Below are 25,034 nucleotides of genomic sequence, written 5' to 3' on the forward strand. Positions count from 1 at the left end.
CTTCAGTTCCAGGGGAATCTGAAGCCCTCTTCTGTCGTCTGCAGCATTGCACGACAGGGGTGCACTCACGTACATGCAGGCAACACTCGTACACATAAAAATAAAATATTTTTAGAAATTATAAAATGTATTCATCAATATAAAAAAGAAAAACCAAGATACTCTCATATCAATAGTCTATGGACATTAAAAAATACTCTACATAAAGCTGGCTTGATGGTCCAGGACTGAAATCTTAACTACCCAAGAGGCTGAGGGAGGAGGCTGATAGCAAGTTTGAGGCCTGCCTGGACTAGACAGTGTATTCAAGGCCAACCTGCACAATTTATTGTGACACTGTCTCAAACTAAAAATGAAAAGGGTTGTGGCAAGGGGCGATATAGTTCAGTGGTAGAGCTCTTGCCTGGCATCTGTGGAGACCCTAAGTTCAGTCTCAGTACTGAAATAAAACCGCATGAAAGCAAAACTATAAACTTAGCAAATAACACAAAATGATAATTTATGATCCCCGAGTAACGGTGTTCTTTTTGTAAAAGGAACAGATCAATATTTGTGAATACTTTAAATTACAAATGTTTATGGTTATCTAGTACCACAAGAATTCAAACAGGAACTACTGCAGGAAATTATTGTGTAACGTGTAAGAGAGTAAGGAGAGTAAGATCTGGTTTCTTAAATATATGCAGACACTAACCTATAATCAGAAATACAACCATCAGACTGTCAAAATGTAAAAGTCTAATCACAACAACATTGGTGGACGTTTCAAGCACTGGGAACTATTTTACCTCATTTTGGGGGATGGAATTTGTTACAATTCTTTGGCCATCATCTACATAGTGAAACTTAAGATGTGTGTCTAGTGACCCATTTGATCCACTCATAGGTGTTATTCAAGAGTCTTTCATGCCAATGGATGAAGAGAGATGTCGAACAGTGTTTAGTGAGGTGTTGCTTGCAATAGTTCCAAGTGAGAAATGCCCCATATGTCAATTACAGAAGAGCCAAGTCAACTGTGGTATCATTCAATGGGGCACTCAATAGATTGATGAACATTAACAAGCTACAGCCACACATTTAACAACACAGATGAATCTCACACACGTAACGCTGAGCAGAAGGAGGCCATGACTTCTGTCATTCCACTTATGCAAATTTTAACAGAGGCAAAAATAAGTTAGATTGTGGATCCAAACATATGAACAAAATCTCTAAAGCAAAGCACAGAAATCATTACTGCAAAAGTCAAGAAGAGTTTCACCTGTGGAGCTAAAGTGCTTTGTGGGTGTAGGCCAATTCTTTTCATCTTATCTTCAGTGTCTGGCACAAGCCAGACGCACAATTGGCATTCAAGAAACTTCTTTCATTGGCTATTATTTTATTTCCAATATAAGTTATAAAGGCCTGATTGTTGGTTGTTCTTTTTTCTAAACTTATCCCCATTCCTTGCTGCAGGATCCAGAGAACACAATCATAAAACGGCCCCTGCTGGCCATGCCTCCCTCATGCAGTGCTGTCCAGGCACTTATTATTTTTGTCATGTTCTTGTAGACAACAACATATTTTAGTTAATGGCCATCTTAAAAACAGAAGAGGACTCACAGATCTTTCTTCCCAGATTCTTCCATCATGGCAGGATGTAGGGGTGGCGGGCAAGAAGAAAGACAGTGACAAAAGCATGCAGGACATTAAAGAGGGGTTTGTTATTAAATATGCCACGTCTCTTGTGAAAACATACTACTTTCTAACAAGGATTTTCCATCTGTTAGCTAGGCACTCATGGAGGATGCTTGTGTGGCAGTTTGGCCAGTGATGTGGGGAGGAGAGAAAGGGGGTCAAATCTGACCCCCTTTACTCATTATTAATGTTATTTATTACCTTTTTACTTCCAGAACAAATTGTGCTACTGTTAGTCTCCTTCACTCCCTCTCCCTCTCCAGATACCCTGTATATGGCAGAGACTGAGAAACTTGTGGGCAGCTTCAACAATGGAGTTTGGATCCCAGGTCAGGGAAGGACATCACCCACGGGAAGCTGAGAGTGACCTGTCAGGATACTGTCTGTACCTTGGAAGGCCTCTGGTTAGGGGAATGCAGTTCAGGTCTATAGGGATTCCCAATGGAAAGAGCTGTCAGTTATTGTGTTTTCATTTCTGCAGAGCTATCTAAAATCTTGAAGTAGTCTTGGATAAATATCCCTGGCTGTTGAGAATTGCTTCCCACAGGGAAATTAGTGAAGAGCTGTAAGTCATCAGGGTTTACAAGGAGAATGGTGTTGCCTAAGGCTACTGTGATAACAGCAGTGGTGACTTGCCAGTTTCCAAGGGGGCACTAAATATAGAAGGCAAGAATCAAGGCTACCAAGCAAGCCCAGCCACCCCCCCCCCAAGCATCTCCTCCTTGTATTGCTGGTCCAACAGGCCAGGGGATGTGGCAGGATCTCCTAGGCACTGACTTTGCCATTCTGTGGAACAGAGTGACTGAGGAACTCTGCTTCTCCCTTCTGGACTATATTTCTCTTTGACTCCAAAGAAAGAGATGCTGAGGAAGTTGTGTAGTACATGATCACCAACCATGAGTGATGGGCTGACAAAAAACCTCTTTTCCAAATATATCTCAAAGGGTATTTGAAACAACTGTGGGTAGCTCTGCTGGACGCAGAGGGGGTGAAATCTGTCTAAAAACCAATCTCTCGGAGGCCTAATTTGCCACTCTCGGGTCAGGGAGCAAGCGTGGGCATGTTCCTGATTTAGTCTCTGCTTGTTGCTTTCAAGGGAGAAATTCTTGAGTCCAGTAGATCCTGCCCCTATGTTTTCACAGCTGTGCTCTGTGTTGTTGTCACCCAGTTCTGGAAGAGACTTCCAACTTAGATCTCCCCAAGGAACAGAAGGCTTCCAAATGATAATTTAAAGGCAACACTTCCCATCATTTCAGAGACACTGGGACCCCTGGTTTGATCACCCAGGCTGGCTCAGGGGAAAAGCACTTTGCTTTGTTGTTTATGATTCCAGACTCCAAGGCTGACATCCTGGATTCAGACAGTACCTGTAAGCAAGTTGTGGAAGAGGAGAGCATCTCTGCCTAGCACTTTTAATTAAGTACAGGTAAATAATGATTAACTGGATCCATGATCAGTGACTTCTTACAATACCATTGAGAGCAGTCACATGCCATTTCACACTGCTTCTCATCTTCATAACCTCCACCAATCCAATAACAGTGTAATGCTAGGATTCCAGCCTTTGTTTACCCCTGAAACTGCTGTCTCCGTGTGTTTCTTATCAAGATACAAAGCTGGGATTTCAGGAAAATAAAAAAATCTTATAAATCTGGAAATAGCTAAAGTCATGCACTGTTTTAAAGCTTGTAGTAGTTTAAATTCTGGCCTGATTTCTGGGTAAGATATTTACATAGAGAAGATGGATTGATTGGAGGGGAGGGGAGAGTGGGGAGGAGTGGAGTGGGCCTTGAGAGCAGCTAGGGGGTGTCCAGTCCCAGCTGGAGCCAAGGCCCCTCCCTTCACATCCCCTCTACTCCTAGTGGATTAGAGATCGCCCAAGCTGAAGAAAAATCTCCAGATTCCATATCTACCTGAAGATTAAAGGAGACTGTGCTCCGACGAATGAGCAATGGATGGAGAATTTTCACTTCTAATAAAAATAAAATTGAATTGCCATAGAGGGAAATGAAAATGGTTTTCTAAAAAGAGATGAATTTGGTATTCCGACTAATGGAACGTGGCCCAAATGCCTCTCATAGAACAGGACATAGAACTACATCCTGTAAAAACTGGTAACTCAAAAAAATAAATAAAAAGGATATCATTATTATGGACAAGCTGTGCTCTGAACAGGAAACTGGAAATTAAACTAGCCAGATGCTGGTCGTGTTTAAAGAAGTGTCTTATTTGGCCATTTCCACACTGGCTCTTGGTGGTAGGCAGTCTGAAATCCATTCTGTGCTTCTATATTTATAGATACTGTGCTTTGCAAGCTGGTGGACATTGCCATTTGTCCCGTGCTCATGGTCTGGCTTGGCAGAGTTCACTAGGCCTTGCTAGCCTGACCAAGGACAGTAGGAAGCACTTTGCCAAGCTCCTGACTTCCCATCCTCTGAACTATTGAGTGGTGACCTGGCCTTGTGTCCAATATTGTCCCTATGCCATTTGGCAGGATGAAAACAAACTCAAGAACACAGATCAGCATTGTGAGCAGCTGGCCTCTTCTTCTCCCTAACAAGGAGCAGACAAGCCACTCCAGAGGAGGCTAAAGTGGCATATGTAGGAAATATTCTCTTCTTGGACCTTGGAAGGTTCCTGCTTTGCAAAATAAATTAAAATTTAAAGAGATGGTATCATAAATGATTACTATAGGAAGTAATAAGGAGTTCGTTATTAAAGGAAACTATCATATAGCAGACATTCTAATCTTTTAATCTTACATACACAGAACCTCCCCCCCCCCAAAGAAGTTTGTTCTCCAAGAGAAGTGAATACCTTTAGCCCTGAACTACCATATATACATGAATACATATAGACATAGACACACATATACACACAGAGACAGACAGACACACATACATACACACACACACGTGCACACACACACACACACAATTTTTTCCAGGATACACAAGCCTTGTAAAAAGTGATTTGGAGCTGGAGTGATGGTTCAATGGTTAAGAGCACTGATTGTTCCTGCAGAGAACCTGGGTTCAGTTTCCATCACCCATATAGCAGCTAAGGACCATCTGTAACTCCAGTTCTAGGGGATCAGACACCCTCTTCTGACCTCTGCAGGCATTGCATGACATGGGTGCACTTCTAGACAAGCAGGCAAAATACTCATACATATAAAATAAAAATACATTTTAAAAACTCACTTGATTCACTGATGGGAAAATGAGCACAACTTCATCCTTTTTTAACGTTTAAAAAAACTTTATTGAGAATTTCATACATGCATATGAGGTGTTTTAATAAAATCCATGCCCATTTCTGCCCCTCCAACACCTCCCATATCTCCCCCATCACTTTTTTTTTGACAATTTCGTATACTCTTAAATTCATTCATTCTTTCTTTCTTTCTTTCTTTTTCTTTCTTTTTTAAAAAATATTTTATTTATTATTTTTATCTTATGTCTGAGTGTGTTGCCTGCATGTTTGTGAGTGTACCGATGTTGTGCAATGCTGTGGAGGTCAGAAGAGGGCTTTGGATTCCCCTGGAACTGGAGTTAAGGACAGTTCATAGCCTCCATGTGGGTGCTGGGAATCGAACCTGGGTCCTCTGCAAGAGCAGTTGGTGCTCTTAACCGCTGAGCCATCTCTCCAGCCCCTCTTTCTTTTTTTAAAATAGGGCTTTTTGCTACTCTTAACATTTCACCCCTCTGAAGAGGTAACGCTAAAATCTTTTAGGGATTAGATAAGAGCTCCCAAATACTTTTGACATTTTTGGCCTTTGGAACAGAGTATGTTGCTAACAGGCCCGAGGACATTTTGACTTCTAGCCAAGAAACTGGCTATTTTTCTTTGGGGTCTTTATTTTACCTAACTGCCTAGCCAATTCTTACCTCCTGTTCTTATCATACCATCCTCTGAAGTGGTTACCCAAATTGCCGATAGGGAATTGGGATGCAGACTGCTCTGGCTTCTTCCATGCTGAACAGGGAAGCAGGGTGAAGCAATTGAGGTACCCCTTCACTGGGTCTGTTCATTGACTCCCAAATTCCATCACTTTTATATTTTACCTAACTGCCTAGCCAATTCTTACCTCCTGTTCTTATCATACCATCCTCTGAAGTGGTTACCCAAATTGCCGATAGGGAATTGGGATGCAGACTGCTCTGGCTTCTTCCATGCTGAACAGGGAAGCAGGGTGAAGCAATTGAGGTACCCCTTCACTGGGTCTGTTCATTGACTCCCAAATTCCATCACTTTTATCTGTAGGGAGAGAAAGTCCTTGACTGGTGAATGGGGGATGTAAAGGAGAAGGAAAGGCTTACTTCTTAACTGAACACGGCAGGTGAAAGTGGGTTCAGTAGAAACGAAGAGCACATTATGATGAATTGTTCTCATAGGTTACTCCTTGGGTCTCTTGGAAAACTTACCTCAGCTGGACGGCTGACTCCATTTAGAGAGGAAGATGAGCTTGCTGTGGGCAATGACTCCACAGCTTCAGCATAGAGCTGAGCTTTGGGAAGTCTCAGCCCTTAGCTTTAGTCACTCAACATGTGAGGCAAGTCATATCATAGGCCCTTTAGGGGTGACATTCTGTGGAATAATGCCCTCAGCCACAGCATGCATATCACTCTCTTGAACACTCAGCAACTGTGATTATCACCAGGAGACCTGGACCCTGTCCAGTCATAGGGGGAGCTCACAAGGCCCCACTCTTCCTTCAGGATTTATAGGCAATTCAGCAGTTGCTAGGAAAGAGGCATTTTAAATGTTCAGTGGTGTAGCTGCTGGGGCTTTGCCAGTGCTGCTCTAAGTCACCCTTCCCCCACACTCCTTAAGTAACCCTGATTAAACTCATTGTTTCATGAAGCTAGCCTGCACTGGAGTAGTTCTTTGGCCTGTTGTTGGTAGCTCTATCTGAGATGAATAGACATGTGTTCATCTGCCCAGGAAGAGTTGACACAGCAAGCAGCGGTGATACAGGAAGAGGGAGGGCAACTTAAATGTCCAGAGGCAGGAGGAAGAGGAAAGTTGATACTAGGTTAGACTTGGTCTGAACGGATATCAGACTTGTAGTCTGGAATGAGGGGGATGGAACTGAAACAGCAATGGGCTATTGGCTCTTGACAGCCAAGTGAACAAAGCCCTTGAACATTTGAACTCATCACCATTCATTTTCCAATGGCAATTTCTCCACAGAGATAGGGGCCCAGAGGTTCCAGTCTTTGCTATCATAATGGGTGATTTCACAGGTAATAAAGAGCTCAAACACCAGAGTGGATATGTTTGGAATTGAATTCTGACTCTGATACACATGTCTAAGCTTTGCCACTTCCTTATCTATAAAGGAGGACAATATCAATAATCCTTTCCAGATATGGATTTGTGAGGAGCCAATGAGATCTTTTAGGCACAGCTGGCATATAAGAATCCCTAGGTACACATTGGCTACCATTTCATTCATTTCTGCAACAAATATGTCTTGTGTGCTTACTGTGTCTGCGCCATGCCCAGTGCTCTGTGCTGCATAGAAACAAACCCAAGGGACTCTCTAGGAACAGGTACCCAGAGAGAGGGAAGAGTGGCAAGGTGTGGTTTCCACCATAGCAAAGAGGTGCTGTGAGAAGAAGCCACAAGCTGCTGAACCAGAAAGGAAGGTTGTCATCCAGGCTGATCCAGGTAAGGCTTCTGGGGAGTTTGTATCTCAATTTCCCTTCAAAAGGGAGGTAGAAAGTAACTTTGTAAAGAGGAAGATGGTAGTCAGATGGGAAGCTCACAAAAAGGTCCACATGAGCAGAAGTAGGGAGATGCTAGTAGGCAAGGCCATAAGCTAAGGGCTGTTGGCATCACCCATGGGACAGGCCTGTGAGAGGCAGAGCCGTGGAGTTGGGGAGGGCCTGGACCTTCATAGGTGGCACCAAATGTCTGGCAGTTAAGTGGGAGCAGAGAGGAGTCAGGATACGTACAGGCAGGCCTTGCATTTGGATAGGTTGCCATAGTACCCTGAAAGGACCTGTTAAAGCAAACTTACAGAAATCCCTGGCAGCAGCCCATGCCAGAGGTAATGGGGTCTGCCTGAGAACAGCACAGTCCGGAAGTAGTTAGGAAGCAAACTTGACAGAGCTCAGAAGTGGGTTGGATGTAGACAATGAAGAGAAACCAGAGCCTCTGGTTTTGGAGGCTGAGCGCAGAAGGGCGGGGCTGGTCTCTGAAGAAGATCAGGGAAAAGATAGGCTGTGAAAGGGAGGTAAAGAGCTCGCATCTAGAGGTTGGACTGGACGATTTTAAAGGACCAAGCGTAGAGTGTATCAAAAAGAAGGATGATGTGAACTTGGTAAGGGAGGTTTAGGAGGCTAGTTGTGTAGATAGAGACCCTGATCGGGAAGGACTGAAACCTGGCTCCTCTCAGGGCTCCTGTGCATGGCTCACACTGCCATCGCCCGGGTCCCAACTGTGACTATTTGACTTTTCCAGTCCTTGCAGATGATCCTGGTACTATGACAACAGCATCTTTACTGGTCCTTTCTTCTCTCATCTTCTACCTTTAAATGCATTTTTGTTCCTTGCTGCCCCTGTGGAATGACCTCTCTAAAATGCTACATAAATCGGGTGTCTTCCTTGCTTAATAAACTTCAATGGCTCCCTGTCGCCTTCAGGATTCAAGTAAATCTCTTCAGCATGGTGGTTTATTAACTTTCTGCTCACATAGTATCTATATGTTATTCAAACAGCTGAACACAAAAGGGGAACTAGAGCAGTCAACTACCTGGTGTTTTGATGCGGGCAGAGGTGGCCTCGGGGTTGCTTGGCACCCTCAGTGTCTTTCTGTGTCTGTTCTATCGGTGATGAGTTGGCGCTATATATTGCCAAGCAGCATGCCCTTGAATTCACCTATCATTCTTTGCCTTGGGAAGACCTTCATGGTGTGGCTCTACCTCTTTGTTTTCCTCATTTTCACCCTACAGGCCCCAACAATCTTTGCAGAGCCTCCGGTGAGCTATCTGTGGGTCTTCTGCACTCCCATGCCTAGATGTCCTTCCCTCTGTGGTCTTCGCTCCCCTCCTCTAGTCAATGACTCTCCTGGGATCAGGGCTACATCTTGTTCACTTTTAGATCACTGAAGATATCATAGGGAATCCAGAAATAGACACTCCATAGTGAATACACTACTGTTCATAAAACCCCATGACAAAGCTTATAGATGCCAGGCAGCTAACTGTTTAACTCTTGCCTCCTCCAAAGAGTCAACGAACCTTTTAGTAGCATCAGGCATGTGAGCAGGAAGACTCATTAACACACCAGGGGGGAGTCACTATAGGAAAGATGTTTGCCTTAGTGTGGCAAGAATGGGATTACAAACTGGAGCAAGTGGCCTTTGGGGAGTAACACCATTTAATTGTTGTATCTTGTTGTCTCCATTATTCTAAGAAGCCAGGGAAGAAAATGAATATAAAACAGTTAAGTCATTCCCCAAAGAAAACAGCTTAATAACTTTCATTTGAGATAGTGTCTAAACATTGGATAGAAAGGGGGAAAGTAAGTCAACTGTGCATCTATTTTTGACTGGGTGAAATGATCTCAGAATCTCCTACATCCTCAGCTCTTATAGTATCATAGATGCCCTGGCCCCACATTTCAGAATGAGAAATAACCTTAGAGACCATATAATCAATCCACAGCTTCATTTCAAATATCTAACAGCACATGTTTTGGCACACATAAGTACATGTGTACCACATCCAATGAAGTGTATGTCTACGGTGGTAAGAAACTGGACGGTATTTTAAGACGGTCAAGGGGTGGACAGATGTGTCTCCCAGAATGTGGAGCATGAGGTCCTCCCTCCGAGAGCTCAGAGCCTATAGGGGAAAGGTCTTTTAAATAGAAAAGCACCCCAAACCAGGTGGAATCAGACTCAGACTCTCAGAGGTGGAAGTGTGTGGAAAGGCACCCTAGATACGAATTAGCCAGGTGGAGAAGGCCAGGGATGGCTAACTTGGTGTCCTAGGCAAAAGGAATCACATTTACAAAACTGTTGAGAGAACAACAGTTGCTCTTTTGGAAAGAGCAAGTGGTTCAGAAAAGCTACATGACGGCCTTGAGCATTGCATTGTGAGCACTGAGAGGGGAAAGGGAATGGAGGCCAGTTTGGAAGCACATTGTATAGCAGTAGTAATTCTGAAGAGCATAGTAGAACTTTTCCTCAGGTCTACGGAGAGGAATTAAGGGAGGTGATAGGGTCAGATAATGCAGTCCCCACCAGCTCGGCATGGGGAGAGGATTGGGGAACCAGTTGGAAGCTATAACCCAGCAAGAGATGAGCTGCAAAGGGGGCAAATGGATGGGCAAACCAAACGGAAACAACTCAGAAAGATTTGAGAAATGCTTAACAGAGACTTGAGGACCCTTGGTTGTGGGTTGGCAGGGTAGCTGGGAACAAAAAGGAGGCATAGAGTGATGAAGGGCTCTGGTTTGGGTGACTGGGTGAAAAACACACGTCATAGGTTAGGCAGGGAGGACTGTCATTTAACGAGCACTTACTGTAGTCCAGGTATTAAGATCAGTGCTTGGCTTTCTATGACATCACTCAGCCTTCCCTCTAGCAGTATATACTTGTAAAACTGTATTCAACTTAAAAATCTGATGTTGCATAGAGACGTAGGCTTCCCTAACATCCCCACATTAACCAGTGACTGAGCTAAGACTCAGACACCAGGCTACATAGAAATTATGAAAAACTATTGAGTTTGAAATGCTAATTAGACACAGAAATTGGATAGTAGCCAAAGTCTAGATTTCAAAAGAGAGGTTCACCCTGCTGCCCTAGAAGGAAAGAAAATGTTTCAAGAAAGAGGGAGTGACTGACAAAACAAATGCTGCTGAGGGACGAAGACTAGAACTGAGAACAGATTGCTGGATTTGGCAACACGGATGTTACTGATCTCAACAGGGGTGACTCAGTAAAGTGGTTGTTGCCTGAGTTCTCTTAGGGTCTCTGCTCCTGGTGCTATCAGACAAACCATATAACACATCTTTATCTGAATTTTTCATACTTTATATCCTGGGTAGGGGAAATACTAACTTACAAAGGCGAACACCTGGCACGTTGTTCCACTCTGTGGCTCAGCAGCACGCCGTTCCAGATGGCTTCCGCACCCTGCCCACAGTCTCCATTAGCTTTCGTCCACGTCTCTTGAGCCTGCAGTCTCACCCCAGGTTGGTAAATGCCCCCTCTTGAGTCCACGCAGGCGAGACACGACGGCCATTTTTCCCACCGCCAGCGGCCAAGACGACGCCTTGGCTAACCATCCGCAGCTCCCTCTCCATAGCTAACCCTCCGCAGCCAATTCTCTGCAGCAGGTCCCACCCCTCAGAGGAACAAGTATCCCTCGGGACACAGTGGTAAACGCAAAGGCTAGTAGGGGTGAGCCCCCAAAACAGGTGGAACTTGGAGGCAGGTAATATAAACTCTTTCCAAGAGTTGTACTCTAAAGAGGAACAAAGAGGCGGGAAAGAGGGTCAGGGCGTCCAGGTCAGCCATTTTAAAGGTGGGAGCATAGACGCAGGAGAAAGGGGATTTTGATGTTATAGGAAAATGGATGTCTTTTGAGAAATACAAGAGTAAATACAAGCATTGTTACAGGCACGACATTCGGATCCAATTGCAGATTAGTTGTTGGAGGTGCTGGTGGGAAATTGAGGTGATTTTCTTCTTATTCTATTTTCTCAGTTAAAGAAGCACGTTTACAGTTGAGAGGAAGGAGATATTGGGACGTTGGGGAAGCAGGGAATTGTGAAGTAGTTGTCCGGATATGGGAACTCACTTGAGATCTGTGGTAAAAATCTTAAAATGAGACCTGATATCCTCTCTAACCATGGTTAGTCTCTTAGCTGCAGGTATACAATGAGTGGGAAGTTAACTTTAAATGACAAAAATGATGAAGGCTTATCCAGGAAAGTGCAACGGCAGGGAAGCAAAGCAAAGACACGTACAAAAGAGGAAACAAGTTTGGAAGATGCGCGGGGAGAGGGTATTGGTGCCTCATGGGGCAGATATGGAAGACCTGGTGCTGAGAGGTTCAGCCCAAGACTGCCAAACTGAAGGTGGAAAGGTGGACCTGGTCAGAGTCTGTTGTGCTTAAAATTAAGACTCTGATGTTGCAAGAATTGACTGATGATGAGGTGTTGGGATGCCTGTGGGTGAGGGTGACTGAGGTGCAGTGAGGAAAGTGTCATTTTAGGTAAGACAGTTAAGTAGCTAAAAGGTTAATCACAAAGGCAGATGACTCATTTCCACAAATGCTGATGTCCCCCAAAAAATGATTGCAAGAGTAGTACAAGACAGAAATGCAGTGATCCAGGAACTCAAATATTTGATGACTAATACTTGAAAAAGAACAGACCAAAGGGCAGCATAGAATCTCAACCAACAGGGGTAGAGATATGTTATACAGCGATGCACAAGTCAAACTGGGACAGAAGCCTAACTTGGAAGAATAAGTGATTATCTGGAAATAGCAAACAGTTGCAGGGGTTGCCCTCTATAAGCGTAGACTCTGGTGGAGAAAAGGCAGCACTCATTTGAAAGGGCTCTTAAGGAGCCATGCCTTTGGGCAGAAGTCATGTGTTCTCAAGAGCAAGAGGGTAGAGGAGTCTTCAGAGAAGAGGCAGGTGCATTCCAGAAGCCTGAGAAGAGCCAGGCAGGAGACTGGTCAGTGGGCAGCTGTACAGAGCTTTATGGATGAGGCAAGAGAATTTTTGACCAAAGTGCACAGTGATAAAAGACCTGGCAAGACTGCCCCTCACTGTTACTCAGGACAACTGTGTCTTCAGAGTGCCTTATGATGATGACCTGAGTTTGACATCCCTGCAGGGCATCCAGGACATTGATATCCATTGGAAGGTAGGAGCTACAGTTCTAAAGCAGAAGAGAGGGCCAAGCTGGAAATGGAGAGCTGAAATTAGACAGCCTACTGCCTATGGATATTATACCCTAGGAATGTATGAAACCAGCCAGGGGGTGCCCTATGAGATCAGATAAAGGAAGTAGTGTAGAATTCCCACCCAGCAACACCAACACTAAGAGGTGAGAAGAGCTGCACATGGGCAGGGGAGCATCCAGAGAAGAAGACCAAAATGCTCGGGAGTGAACAGGCCAAGACAAGGCCCTAGGCAGAGGCTGCAGGGAGGTCACTTAAGGTAAGCACTGAAAATTTTCCACTGGGTTTAGCATAGTGAGCCACTGGTGCCTTTAAAGCTGCAGCTCCACTCAGGAGACCAGGCTGCCACAGGCTGAAGGAGTAACACTTGAGAAGAGATATGCTCTCCACCCTGTGTCTCCTCCTAGCTGGAGCACCCTGAGCAGCCTTTGTGGCCCCTCCAAACTTCTATTTTTTCAACCTAGAGATAGGAGTATTAATTCTAGTCCATTGAGCTGTTGTGATTAAGCAAAATTAGCTAAAGCATAGCATCTGGCTAATAGAAGGTATGCCATAAATAATCATGCTAAACATGGCATAGGTTATTGTTGCTGCTTGTCTGTGAAGGACTTGAAAAATAAGACTGCAGGAGGAATTGAATGTGGAGTTAGTAAATTTAGTTTTGCTTTTCTTTGAATGGACCAGATTCACTGGTACATCTTTAGAGATTGAAAATAAAGCTGTAGGAAGTCAAGACAACGATCCCTTGTTGAAATGAACCCCCGACCTTGGATGTAGCCACTTGTATTATAAGGAACAGAGCTGACTTGAAAATTCTCAAATGCATTTGGAAAAAGCTATGAAGGTTCCCAGAAAGTGTGGATGTTCAGAAACCTCTCACTGCCACCCACTGCTTCAATAGGCCTTATCGCTTCGGCTGTAATATGCTTTCTGGAATGAAATGTTGTTGATTATACATCCAGGCTATGATTTTCTGATTTGTGCAACAATATCTCTCTGGAAGGAAGATAGATGGTCATGCACTGAATTCCTAATCCAATGCCTAATTCTGTCCGAGGGACAGTAAATCTTGATGTGTTACCTGGAGGGAAAGCTTTGATTTCTAAAAAATGAATATTATAGCATTTTCTATGACCCAAAGAGAGTTTACAGAAGGCATAGGCTGTGCAGTGTGGATTTCTGCCAGCTGCATTAAAGATGCTAGATCTGGAAAACAGAAAGTGTTCATCTTGGCCAACTGTCACCTGTGCCCACTGGCTCCTCACCTTCAGTAAACTCAATTTCTGACAGTCAGAATTAGCATTTATTCCTCAAAGAATAAAGTACAGTAAGGCTAATTCTGACTGTTAGTGTCACTGGGGTATTTTCAGTCTCTCTTTAGCCTGCGTGATGGTTTGAACAGGGTGTTTACTATAGGCCCAATTATTTGAATGCTTGGTCAGTTGGTGGCACCATTTGGGGAGGTCAGGAATCCCTAAGAGGTGCAGTCTTCCTGAAGGAAGCAAGCCAGTGGAGGTGGGTTTTGAAAGTTCATAGCCTCATCCCATTTCCAGTTTCTCTCTCTACTTCCTGTGCCTGCATGAAAATGTGAGTGCTCATTTCTCTGCTCCAGCTCCCTCCTGCTACGCCTCCCCACTTTGATGAACTCTTATTCCTCTGGAATTGTAAGCCCAATAAACTCTCCCTTCTAGAAGTTGCTTTGGTCATCGTGTTTTATCACAGCAACAGACTAAATTAACTAATGCAGCCTGGGAGGAGAGGAAAGGGCAGGTGAGAAGATCACAAGACAACTTCAGCAGTGTTGCCAGGAGACAGATTTACAGAAATCTTTCAAAGTTACTCCGTTTACCTCCTCCAGAAGTCCTTTCTTCTGTCTTCAGCAGGATGAGAGAAGCAGGCCCACAGCAGGGCAGGAGAACCCTCCCTCTGTTCTCTTGTACTGTTCCTGGGTGTGCTCAATTCCTAGTGCTTAATGCCCAAAGCCATTCTTACTGATGCTTCTAGAATCTCACTACAGGAATATCGCGATAACTTCAGTATGGGGGGAAAGATCAGTTGGAGCTCTGGCTCCCTATTCATTTCACGAAAAACCAACTCTCCGTGTTAATAATTGTGGGGAAGGGTCTGGAAAATAACGGAAACATTAGCCACTGGTGCAGGGCCTGCGGGTTCTAAGAACCCAGGAAGAGTTTCTGGAAGAATCAGGTTGATGGGATGGTTTTAAGTACTGATTAACTCCTACCCCAACATCCACTATGTTCCCCCTCCTAGTTTGCCCCCTTGGTCACTCTTTCAAGAAGTCCTGGAGAACAAGAAAGTTCTGATATATATATGATATGAGAATCTAAACTGGTCTGCAATAAAAAATAAGATGTTGCGAAAAGACAAAGGGAGGGTGTTAGCAACAATAACCTGAACAACTGGTCAACCTTTGAGCAATGGAATGGAGTGTAGTATAGTGTGGAATGGAATAGAAGGTCAAACATATAATGGAAAGGAACCTCAGCATTAATCTGGGTCGGGGGGCAGGTCTTAGGTACTAGACATAGGCCTCTGGATATATTTCAGTATGCAAAGGGAGTCATTGTTAGCTCTGAAACAGAAGAGAATTTACAAACATTGTCACAAGACCTGATTGCATCAGTTTATGGTAAAAATGATAATGTTCTTAAATATCTATTGTTTGAATAGTAAGCATTATTAGAATTAATCATTGCTTCTTAGAGAATGCTGCATGTAGTTCTATTTCATAGGTAAAATAAACAAAGTCATCTGGATATATTTTCCATTGCAAATAGCCCATTTAATTGAGAAATTTGTAATTGTGTCCCTGCTGAATCTACCACAGTGCTATGGGCATTGTAAGGATGCAACACATAAATTCAGATTTCTGCCTCCTGTTGAAAACATCTGGATACAGAAAGATGACATAAGCATAATTCACTACCACAGATACAAAATTTAGTCACGACTCTTATGATCTGAAGTAGCAGAAACCTACCTATTCAAGGGAATTGAGACTCTGTAAGGACATAAGCCATGGAAACACTCACTAAAAAGTTACAGTCCTGATGCAAGAGGATCTGTAAAGGAGTGTTAGGATTCAGACTTTTAAGAAAGGAAGTCACAGGTAGAGAAGAAAAGTCTCCACAATCCAGATAGACCTTTATTATTAGTCAATGAGGGGTGGCTAACTGACCAGCAGTAGTCTTCAGATCTGCGGAACAGCAGGGAAGCTCAAGTACATTTGTGTATGTAAATAGAGTCACTAGAGTCAATGAGACTCCTTAAGGCCTAGGGTCTACGTTTATTTCAATGATGGTCTCAGAAGGGCTTGTTTGCAGAGCGGGTTTGTTTGGGGAGCAGAGATTTGTTTTACGGTTGGGTGTAAGGAGTAGCTGGACTTTCCACGGGTTGGTGTGGTTGACATTGTGGCTTGCTCCTGTCCATTAGCCAACCTTCTCTGCTGCATGGGTCACATGACTGCCCCTCAATGCCTTGGTCCCAGCCATACCTCAGGAAGACTCCTTGAAACCGGTGCTTCTTAGCATAAAGCAGAGTTTTCAGCACAAAAACTGGGCAGCTGCCCATCCTCACCCAATCACTGTGGGGAGATCAGTTAAAATGGCTCTTGTGAAATAAACAGTGCTGGGCTCTAGCAATGGCTATGGAGTGGTAGTCAGTCCAAATGGGTATTTATACACACTCCACAAATAGTTTACCATCTGAGTAACCCAAGAGTTCAAAGGACAAAAATCACTCATAGCTGTTGAATTCTTGGAAGCCCTTCTGAAGAAAGGCGCTTTGTGCTGTACTACCATCCGGAGCCACAGTTAAGAATCTGAGACATATGGGAGCAAAGTTTCTCTAACTGAAATGAAAGCTCCCAGTGTCCAGGATGAGAGGGGAAAGGACTCAAACAGTATATCTAACTGCATCTTAGTCTCTTCATGAGGAACTCAAATGTTCACATGTAGGCTGCTAATGCAATGAAGTAAAAATGGAAAAGGTTAAAACCTTACAGCTGAAGAGATCGCTCAGTGGCTAAGAGCACTGGCTACTCTTACAGAGGACCCAGGTTCAGTTCCCAGCACCTGCATGGGAACAGTTGCCTGCAACTCCAGTTCCAGGGGTTCCAAGGCTCTTCTGGTACTGCATACATATCCACATACATACATGTTGGTGAAACACTCATATACATAAAATAAAAGGATGAAACCAGATGACGTCACAAGCTATCAACTTAGATACCAGACTCTGTATCCATCAAGACAGGGAAAGTGGTTATAGATGTCTGAAGGACAGTCATCAGGAGAAAAATCTGAGGCCACAGTACATTCCTTAGACATAGCTATCTGGCCAAACCAGCTATGAGGAGGATCTCAAGGTTAGAAGCTGTCCCAGGCTTGAGCACCCTCAACCTGTTCTCCCTGTGAGCAGCTTCTAAACCAACTCCCAACACAACAGAGAGGAAGTTGCATCAAATGCATCTGCTCCAGCCTGTCACTCCAGAAGAATGGGTCATACATTCACAGACCTGAAGAACCCTTGGAGGTTGTTGGGGTCAGGGACACACAAGAGATTGTAGATAGCCTCCAGGCCAAAGATAAGACCCTGGTCACTGGTCTCATACCTGACTTGGAGGCAGGCCTCCTAGACTCCTTTTCCAGTACTCTGCCACAATGCCCACTGCTTCCCTGTAGTGTAAGTCATACAAATGTAGTAATCTACAGAAGGTACTGGATTTTTCTGAGTAAATAGTAGACTTTAAAGGGATCTAGGAGTTAGGAGTCAGTGTCCTTCTGAGACAGGAGGAGTCAACAGAAGAAAGAACAATAGGAGGCTGTGGCAATGAACAAGGTGAGAGACAAAAGATGACAGGACCAGAACAGGAGGTAGAAGTGAAGAGACGTGAAATAATGGAAGGCAGGGCTGGCTAGATGCATAAGGTGGAGTCAACGCAGCCCCTACAATGCTTGGAATGTAAGACAGACAGCACTGACATGTGCTCCGGGAACAACAATCACAAGCTTAATTTGGAAACTTAGGTTTGTAATACCTTTGAACTTTCTAGGTTCAGTTATGTTCACATAAAACTAGAGTGTAGAGAGGCTCTGATTTAACATGGGTATTGATGTCAAGAAGCCCCTCAAATGAAATTAAGTAAAACAGGAAACATTGTGAAGAATCTCACCAAACCCAAATGCAGAATTAGAAGCATATTTCCCAAGGAGAATTCCTCCACTTCACCCAAACCCCTCAAAGCAACCTTTCTGCCTCCAGGTCTTTGGTATTCCTACACAGCCTGAGTCAGGGGTCTCTCTCTCTCTCTCTCTCTCTCTCTCTCTCTCTCTCTCTCTCCTCTCCTGAACACTTTTTTGAGTGTGTATGTGTAAATGTATATGTGTGTGTAACTGCACCTATGTGTATGGGTTCGCATGCACATGTGTACACATGCATGTGGATGGAGGCCAGAAGCCAATGTTTCCTCTGAAGCCAGTCTAGGATACAGAATGAGACTCTCATAAAAAATGGTTTTGGGTCTTGTAAAAACCCAAACAAAAGAAACCAATGACTATAATTAATGGTATGCTACTGAGGAAGTGGGGGGCTTGGAAAAAAGATAAAATACTCAGTACTTGGAAATGCTTTAAATACCCATAAATACCAGCGAAATCAAGCAACAGAAAAAGAAAATCTGGAAAAGTTGCCACATGTAAGAGAAACCTCAAAAAGAATTTATTTACACTAATTATAAGCAACTAGGAATGCAAATTTTAAAAAGATACAAATCCTAAGAGCAAAAGAGCATAAAACATAAAATAAAGAACTGCTAGGTAGAATTTAGAAGTTTTAATAAGCAAAAGCACAGGTATGGTGATCTGAGGAAGAGGGGATGTGTGTCATGGCCACCAACAACATAATTTGATATTATAAGAATGGCGGACAGCTTTTCATCCGTTTATTGGTCATTTGTGCTTCATCTTTTGAGCTCTGTCTGCTCACTCCAGTAACCCATTCACTTGTGTTGTTTGGTTTCTTGGTGTTCTGTTTTTTGTGTTCTTTTCCTATTCTAGATATTCATCTCTGTCAGTTGTGTAATTAACAAAGATTTCCTCCCATTCTGCAGGCTGTCTCTTCACTCATTTAGAGATGAAAGCAAAAATGAAACTGTCTAGAGAAATTAAGAGAACTAAAAGGAGGTGAAGAGAACATGGTCTAAGTATATTATATCCTTGCCTAAATGTCCTTATGAAACTCAATACTATGTATAATAAATACACGACAGTAAGTATATAAGAGTGTCACGTATTCTCAAATCAGTCTATAAATACAAGGCAATTCCAAGTGATTGTCTTTTTTGTTGTTGTTTTTACTGAATTTTTGCGTATTTTATACAGAATATCTCAATCTTAATCATCTTTATACCCCAGTCCCCACTGGCACCCTCCCATAACTCCTCCCCCAGCTGGAACCCATATACTCTGTCATCTGTGTTAAAGCCCAATGTGTCAAAATGTGTCAAGTCAGTGACCCCAGATGTTCCCCAGTATAAGTCCATCCACTGAGGTCTAGTCAACCTATCTAGGAAGATCAGCTCTTCCTCACCCAACAGTAATCAGTTGCCAATGTTTCTTCTGCTAAGATTAGGGTCTGCTGTTAATTTCCCCAGTTCTATGCTGGATTTTTGTCTGCCTGAGTTTGCAGGGGACTTGTCTATGCTGATACCATGACCATAGGATCATAACAGCAGGGTTCTAGGAGCTTGTAGGACTCTGTTTCCATATGGTCATGTGCCTCCTCCTTGGCTCTTACAATCTTTCCTGCCCCTCTTCTACGATGTTCTCTGAGCCCTGGGTGGGTGAGGTTTAATATAGGAGTCCTGCCAAAGGACCAGCAATCAGCAGACTCTTAATCTCCACGTTTTGGCCATTTGTGACATTTTATGTTCCTGGCACTCTGTTGTATGAGGGAGCTTCACTAATGAGAATTGAGAGATTCATTTGTGTCCTCTTCTTTACCCCTGTTCTATGTTTCATGAGCTTTAGCTGTAGAGGTTGCATTATAGATGTGTTGCTTAGGCCTGGGCAATTCATAGACAATGTCTGGTACTTGGTAATAGTCTCTTACTGGTGCAAGATAAGCTTCTTTGATGAGTGGTGACTGAGATGTTTATCTGTAAATATAAAGAAACATCTTTTGCACATAGCAAAAAATTACATAGTCATTACCTTAGGGATGTGACAGAATTGGGATTTTCTCTAAGATCTATGACCCCCCAGCCACGTGTATTTGGTTGTGTTTACAGTACCACATTTGAGTCTCCTTTCATTGAGCAGACTTTTAGTCAAATTAAATAACTGTTAACTGCCCCCAAGATAAAAGTGCCACTATTGCATAATGTCGTATGCTGTGCTGGCCATTGATGTGGTTATTTGCTCTTGAAGCTGGTGTTGGACCATTGATTGATGTTTTCCCTTGGCACCTTCATAGTGCTCTCCAAAGCTATGAGAGCTCGCCTTCAGGGGAAGTGGCTTCAGGTTAGTTGCAGCTCTATTGCTCCAAATCCTGTGTCCGAAGTATGTTCTGTCTTCAACAGTAGGGCCTTGCCTTCAAGTTCTTGGAGGCCTTCAAGGGCTGTGGCAATTTTGGGAGTCTTTTGAACTACCCTGGCCAACAACTCATGTAAGGTTTCTCCTTTCTGGCGCTGTTCCTTGTTATGTAGCCTTTAGCTATACACATGAATTCATGTAGAGATACTTTATGTGTAATTTGTCATTAGGTTGTTGGAGTCATATGATTCTCTGTTTTTTTAAACTAGCTAGGCATTATTTATCTCCCCTCTCTCCCTGTCTAAGCCTTCCACCATGGTTTGACCACTTAAAGTGCCCCCATTTTCCCCATCTCTCCCTTGGTAATACCAGTCTCCTATGGTCCCACCTCTCTTGAGCTCCTTCTTTTTCCTTTATCCCAAGCTTCCTTTTATAACCCTCCCTCCCCACCTTCCATTTAAATAGCCCCATTTTAATCCACTTCTCCTTTAGTAACACCTGTCTCTTACTGTTCTTCTCTCCCAGGTTCTTTCTTTTCCTTTACCTCCCTGATTCCTTTTCATTATCCTGGTTCCTGCAGTTACATCTGTATACATACTCACATATAAGGATTTGGTGCTTTGGAGAAATGCTAATTAAAGTCACTTTAAGATTTCATCTTACCCCAGTGAGACCGGCTAAGATCAATAGAACAAATGATACCAAATGCTGGGGAGAATGTGGGGAAAGGGAAATGCTCATTCACTGCTGGTGGGATTGCAAACTTGTGTAACCCCTGTGGAAAGCAGTGTGGAGAACTCTTTTAAAAAAAACTAAAAATGAACCTACCATTTGACCCGGTTATACCACTCCTTGGCATATACCCAAAGGACTCATCCTATTGCAGAGACACTTGTACATCCATGTTTGTTGCTGCTAAGAGATATAATCAACTTAAGTGTCTCTCAACTGATGAGTGGATAATGAAAATGGAGTTCTACTCAGCAGTAAAGAAAGACAAAATCATAACAATTGCTGGTAAATGGATGGAGCTAGAAACTGTTATATTAAGTGAAGTAACACAGGCTCAGAAAACAATGTATGTTCTCCATCATGTGTAGATCCAAGAGATTTTCTGTATTGAGCTTAAAGAAACTTGATAAATGTATTTTAGAATGTACATAGGAGGGATGAGTCAGCAGTTAAGAGCACTGATTGTGCTTGCAGAAGATGAGTTTCCAATCCCATCACCCACATGGTGGTTAACAACTGTCCGTAACACCAGTTCTAGGGAATCCGATGCCCTCCTTTCTCCTCCGTGTGCATTGCAGGACATGGGTGCACTTGCATACATACACGCAATACATGGGTACACAGAAAAATAAAAAAAATTTTAAAAACGGGGGAACTAAAAGAAGAAGCAGGAGAACTAAAAGAATTCTCTCTGAGGTGTTCAGAGCCTTCATACTCAGTGACTGCAATCACCTGGGAACAGAGCAGGAGAGCAGAGGCTCTTCCAATCACCCTGATCCCCAAGAGAAACACTGCCTCAGACCTATGAAAAGTGTAGTGGGGCAGCCAAGGAGGCATAGGGAAGGGAGGGGGAGAGAAGGGATGGTAAGAGAAAGGAGGTAGGAGAGACCGTTACACAGAAAGTCATAAAATAAACAAATGGAAAACCAACACAACATTCATAGATTACCATATTCAAAATTGATTAAATTGGCCTTCCCCACCATCAACTTACAGACTTGATGTGACCCAATCAAACTTTTAAGGACGTTTTTTAAAAATAGATTGCAAGGGTGATTCTAGACTATAAAAAGAAATGCAAAGGATCTAGAAAAGCCAAAACAGTATGGAAAAACTAGGTGGGAAATGCCTACACTAACTCTGGGAAATCACAGTATTCAAAAAATATGTTATTGAGGCATATAGCTCATAGATTGATAGTATAGGAAATCCAAAAGGATGTCCATACACTGATATTTTATTAAGGGACCACACTAATACAATGGGAAAGAAAATGTTTTAATTTTACTGAAGAGGAGAAATTGACATTAAAGTTCATCTCAATTTATACTTAAAATGGTCTTCAATTACAGACTGAAATGCAGAAGGTGGTGTCATAGCTTTCTTAAACACAATAAAACATCATATGTCTTTGTGATCATGGTGCTGTTTTAGCTTCACTCATCAATTTGACCCAGCCTAGAATGACTGAGGGAGTCTCATTAAGGAATTTCCTAGATCAGATTGACCTGGGATGTCAGAAATGGAAGAATGATGTGGGAGGACCCGGCCCATTGTGGACAACACCATCCTCAGGCAGATGGACTCTATAAGAAAATTAGCTGAGCATGAGCCAGTGAGTAAGTCAACAAGCGATGCTGGTGATTTCTGCTTTCAAATTCCTGCTTCAGTTCTTGCCAAGACTTTACTCAGTGATGGATTGTGACCCAGAAGTTTAAGCCACATAGATTCTTTCCTCCTAAGTTACTTTGGTCAAGGTGTTTTATCATAGCTACAAGAAGCAAACTAGAACCAGTGGGTAAATATTTCTTTCTTTCTTGTTCTAAACATGTCCAAGTTTTATTACAAAGTATGAGTGTCAGAAAATACCATGCTAATTATACAGAGGTTAGATTGAGGGCAGTGGAAACACTAGACCCTGCCTAGTAGGAGAGGTACCATGAACACTACACAGAGTATCCCCAGGTATTTATGGTATATGGCTCTCCAGTCAGGCTAAGTAGAGGCCCACTGCACACTGTGGATCTCTCTTTCAGCTATGTAGATTAAGATAAGCTCCTCAGTGGCCCAGATGAGAGCCTAATGTTCATTTGCTGCAGTACAAATGTGGCTAGATGAATGTGGGACCTAAAAAATGTCACTGACAAAAGTTCAGTGGTTTTTTTTTTAACCTGGCAACATGTATGCAGAGACCTCAGATGTCCAGAATCACTATCAGCATTCCATCCATGGCCATGGTGGCTAGGTAATTAGGTTTCTGCTTGTTCCAGAAGAGGAGAAGCAGTGGGTGAGGCTGTGGGTCTTCATAAATGATAGTGTTATGTTCCAAATGACAGAGGTCAAACATCCCCACTGAGTCATCAGCCACCCACAGAAGCAAATATATGCCTGCCACCTCCAGCTCAGCTAAACACTATGATAGAACTCATAGACCTCTTTGTCTGACTAATTAGCTGGGCATTCACATAGCCAAACATAAGGCTCACTTGTTCCAATATCTGCCCAGTCTCTAGTCCCCAGATGGTACAAACTGTGTTAACACTTGAGGTACCTAAAAGATAAGGATACACCTCCTAGGTCAAAGGAAATCAGGGAAGCACAGAAATCTGAGTTCTTGTTATTTTTTAGCAAACATTCTAGCTTGGTATCTGTTTTATACTACATGGAGGCAGTCGCCACTTGTGACCTGAAGGTCTGGACAGATGCCTTTTGTGTTAGGGATCCATATGAGCTTTCTGGAAGGGTATGGATGGTCAAAGTGTTTTGAAAAATAAACTCTGAACTCTCCTCATCTAAACCAACAAGCTGAACCTTGTTGCTCCTCCTCCAGGAAGATGCCCAGTGTCAGGCAAAAGTGCTTGTTGGGCCCCACACTCCAGTCCACGGCTTAGACAGTTCAAGGCACTTCGTATTCATCAATCTTCTCCCATTTGCCATGCAGGGACATGGTGGTGACATGGGGAGATCACAATCCTATCCTGGGGTCCTTAGGCTTTTTCATAGAAGAATTTAAGAATGGTCTCAAGTGGAAGCTTTAGGACAATTTTATTAGAACCTAAGGAATAATCCTCAGGGTAGGCAAGCCATGAATTTCAGTAGCTGCCTTGAGGAGAGGAATAGGGGAGAGAAGGAAAAAATACATACAGTCACATTGGTTTAGAACCTGCGTGGAGGTCAAACAGACACCATGCGATGTATTAACAGCCACATGGTAAGGAAGAGAAAGTAACTTTAGAGAAAAGAAAAGAAATACAAGATAATTGGGGCAGTCCAAAGCATTAGAAAAAGCATGGATAGAAAAGAGATATGAAGAAGAAAAGGAGAGGTTGTACTATTCTGAAGAATTCAGAAAATCAAGCAAAATTCACAAAGAGCCCGTGTCTGTGACTGACAGATTCACAAGAACTGCACTACGAGGTGGAGATAGCAGGCAGGCAAAGTTCACCATCTCATTAATGCACTAGGTATTCCGCCCATCTCTTCAGCACAACTTAAGGTGAGCTCACTCCGCTAGGGGTGGTCCCACAACCAGGAGATCTGACAGAACTGGAAAGCTGGATCTTCATCCATGCCAGAGATTCTTCTTGCCCAGTTTTAAAGGATTTTCCTGCTATTAAAATATCCCCCCTCTGAAAAGGTAATGTGAAAATCTTTTAGGAATCAGATTACAGCCCTCAAATATTGTTGGCATTTTTGGCCTTTGGCAGAGAGTAGGCTGCCAAGAGACCCAAAGACATTTTGGCTTTTAGCAAGAAAGAAACTGGTTACTTTCTTTAGGATCTTTTTTATCCTAAAATCCCTAGCCAGTTTCTGCCCCCCCCCCCCAAAGAGGTTGCTCTAATTTCCAGTAGGGAATTTGGGTAACATCTGCTCTGGCTTCTTTCATACTGAATAGACATGTTAGACATGGCAATTGGAATACCCCTTCAGAGACCTATCTAAAAGACCCCCAAAGTGCAATGTTAGCTATAGAGAGAAAAATGTCCTTGACTGGTACCCCAGAGGAGATGTGAGAGAGAAGTAAAGACAAGAGTAGTCAGCATTATAAGTTCTAGGGAAGAACCAGGAGTCAAACAGGGTGTCTTTACTTATCCAAATCCAAGTCTGTTAGATGAAGCATCCATCTATTATGTTC

The 25,034-nt window shown here is 43.1% G+C and overlaps 1 pseudogene; it reads right to left on the reverse strand.

Annotated features, from left to right (window-relative positions):
• Positions 1-22,810: 22,810 nt before the first annotated feature.
• LOC103749590 lies at positions 22,811-23,846 on the reverse strand (annotated as a pseudogene).
• Between the last annotated feature and the right edge of the window lie 1,188 nt (positions 23,847-25,034).

The sequence above is a fragment of the Nannospalax galili genome, unplaced genomic scaffold (assembly GCF_000622305.1).
Source record: "Nannospalax galili isolate Female #2095 unplaced genomic scaffold, S.galili_v1.0 scaffold2886, whole genome shotgun sequence".
Lineage (NCBI taxonomy): Eukaryota > Metazoa > Chordata > Mammalia > Rodentia > Spalacidae > Nannospalax > Nannospalax galili.